Source organism: Schistocerca americana, chromosome 10 (genome assembly GCF_021461395.2).
Source record: "Schistocerca americana isolate TAMUIC-IGC-003095 chromosome 10, iqSchAmer2.1, whole genome shotgun sequence".
Classification (NCBI taxonomy): Eukaryota; Metazoa; Arthropoda; class Insecta; order Orthoptera; family Acrididae; genus Schistocerca; species Schistocerca americana.
In genome coordinates this window covers 140,322,414-140,325,799 of record NC_060128.1, presented here as the reverse complement: position 1 = coordinate 140,325,799, position 3,386 = coordinate 140,322,414, and positions in this window count along the sequence as shown.

The window sequence follows — 3,386 nt, the reverse complement described above, 5'->3', positions numbered from 1 at the left end:
TCATAGCTTTCTGAACAGCATGGCGGCGAGCTGGTATGACATGGGCATACAAAAACTGCCACAGAGTCTACAAAAACGCATCGACAGAAATGCTGATTATGTCGAAAAATAGCTAAATGTTCAAGCTGTAAACTGATGTAAACCATTGTAGAAATAAACAGGCCTATGTACCGTACTTATAAAAAAATAGGAGACCTTGCTTTTGGGATTACCCTCGTAGTTGCCTTCACAAAATCAGCCATCCGCCGAAAGGAGCCGAGGGTGGCCTCAGAACCCAAACGGCAGGCGTCATTCGTGCCGACATATGTCACTACATGCAGCCGATTGTACCCAGTGTGCTCGATAGCCACCGGCAAGGCCTCACACATCACCGGATGAGACCTCCCGGCAAACATATCGAATGCACACTGGAATTCTTTCTCGCCTTGCCCGCTATCTCCCTGAGGGTCTGCATCACCCGCCTAACATTGGAGCTCCCAATGACTAGCATACCCACCCTATGTACTTGTCCGGACCACTACGAGACACGCAAGAAGGGTGTCATGGAGACTCTGGGAGTTCTTCGAATCTCACACGCCTACTGCGATCTGTGTGACACGTTGCACTGTCTTGCTGGTGTTTGCCATCCTACCGAGATGCATCCTTGTGTTGACCCATTATGCCTTCCAGAGTGGGGAATTCCACGAAAACGTCCCCGAGGCCATAGCGCCCTGATGACTGCAACAGTGTATTCGGTTTCAGACACTTCACGATGTGCACGCCAATGGTCATCTGTCCGATGGAGCCCAAAACGTGACTCATACGAAAAGGCCACCTGTCGCCACACAGTGGACGTCAAGATGCGGTACTGCCGTGCAAAGTCCATCCTTCGTCGCAGATGAACAGCAGTCTGCATGGGTGCATGAAGCAGGCGCCTGTTGCAGAGACCCACACGCAGAAACGTTCGCTGAATGATCGTTGAGGAGACGCTTTTGGAAGCTCCTTGATTCATCTCGAACGTCAGTAGCTCAACAATCGGACGTCTGTTCGCCCTTACGCATCATCGCAGCCGTCATTCACCTCTCTCACCTAAGGCCCATGGTGCTCCACAGTTTCCTCGTTTGGATAACACCATTTTGCCATGAACGATATACTTTTCAAGACGGCGGTACGCAAACTACACTCATGCTCATAACTTGAGGATAATTGCAGAATGTGGTGCCACACATCTGTAAGCCCACGGTATTGGCGATAAGTTGAGAAAACCGTCCCGAAATACATGTGCTACAAAACGCCACTGTTCCTGCGCATGTACCCCGATATTAATATGGGATATGATCACCATGCACACGTACACAGGCCGCACAACGGGTTGGCATACTCTGGATCAGGTGGTCGAGCAGCTGCTGGGGAATAGCATCCCATTCTTGCACCAGTGCCTGTCGGAGCTCCTGAAGTGTCGCAGAGGTGTGAAGACGTGCAGCGATACGTCGACCGAGAGCATCCCAGACTCGCTCGATGGGGTTTAGGTCTGGAGAACAGGCAGGCCACTCCATTCGCCTGATATCTTCTGTTTCAAGGTACTCCTCCACGATGGCAGCTCGGTGGGGCCGTGCGTTATCATCGATATGGAGGAAGGCGGGACCCACTGCACCCCTGAAAAGGCGGACATACTGGTGCAAAATGACGTCCCGATACACATGAGCCGGCTGCGGTGGCCAAGCGGCTCTAGGCGCTTCAGTCCGGAACCGCGCGACTGCTACGGTCGCAGGTTCGGATGCTGCCTCGGGCATGGATGCGTGTGATGTCCTTAGGTTAGTTAGGTTTACGTAGTTCTAAGTTCTAGGGGACTGATGACCTCAGATGTCAAGTCCCATAGTGCTCAGAGCCATTTGTGCCATTTTAGTACTTAAATTTGTCTTACAATTAGTCACGCCTGGAAGATGGTGGCCAACTTAATTGCACTCTTAGTATGGCTTTTCTATTGGTGGTATACAAGATGCCAGTTTTTGAAGTTACCATCAACTTAAATCACTTAATAAAAGCAAGTCTTGTGGTCCACACTGTATGCCAATTAGGTTCCTTTCGGAGTATGCTGATACATTAGCTCCATACTTAACAATCATATAATACCGTTGCTCGACGAAAGATCCGTACCCAAAGACTGGAAAGTTGCACAGGTCACACCAATATTCAAGACAGATAGTAGGAAGGCTAAGCAAATACTGCGTTTTATTGGCAGGGCGCTTAGAAACTGTAACACACCTACTAGGGAGACTGCCTACACCACGCTTGTCCGTCCTTACTGCTGCGGGGTGTGGAATCCTTACCAGATAGGACTGACGGGGTACATCGAAAAAGTTCAAAGAAAGGCAGCACGTTTTGTATTATCGAGAGATATGGGAGAGAGTGTCACAGAAATGGTACAGGATTTGGGCTGGACATCATTGAAAGAAAGGCGTTTTTCGTTGTTACGGAATCTTCTCACGAAATTCCAGTCACCAACTTTCTCCTCCGAATGCGAAAATATTTTGTTGAAACCTACGTACGTAGGGAGGAACGATTACCAAATGAAATCAGAGCTCGTACGGAAAGATTTAGGCGTTCAATCTTACCGCGCGCTTACGAGATTGGAATAATAGAATATTGTGAAGGTGGTTCGATGAACCCTCTGCCAGGCACTTAAATGTGATTTGCAGAGTATCCGTGTAGAATAATAAGATCGGTGCCTATGTGGGCCGAGGTGCTACCGCGCAGCCTAAATAACGGCTCTTCAGGAAGAGGTTTTGACGACCCCTGATCTAGACTGTTACATTAACAGAAAGATGGCGAGCGTGTTTAGCTGTTTCAGAGCACAGCACGGTAACACGGGGAGCGGTTCGCGCCGCGTGCACCGTCTGTTATGAGACACAGCCGCCAGGCGACCACCCCTGCCACGGAAGGCGCAGATATTGAAGGCCCCACCCTCCCCTTCTAGCTGACATCCCAGAGTCATTTTTCATGCTCGGGATCCCTGGCTGGCGTTTGTGACGTCACGACTGCTGCCAGTTTCGAAGCGGAGCGCCGCTGTCTCACAAAGAGTGAGGGTGTAGCTGGAAAGAGCCACCTCTCCAGAGAGGCACGACAGGTGCGTCTTAGAAAGCAAGGTGTCAGTGCAATCTATGTAGAGAGGATTCTAACACCACTGTCGGTCTGCCTCTACTGGTATTTTAAACGGTCCAGTCACATTAATGTGAACACCAACCTGTAATAACAACTCACTGCCGGCCAGTGGCAGCACTAGCAGTGGAGGGTATATAAAGCGTGACGGGGGACGCGGAAAACAGTGCAGTCATTGTCGTAATGCGGAAAAGGAGCGACTTACTTGTCGTTCAAAAGGCTTTAGGGCGAAGGGTGGAAGCCTGTCC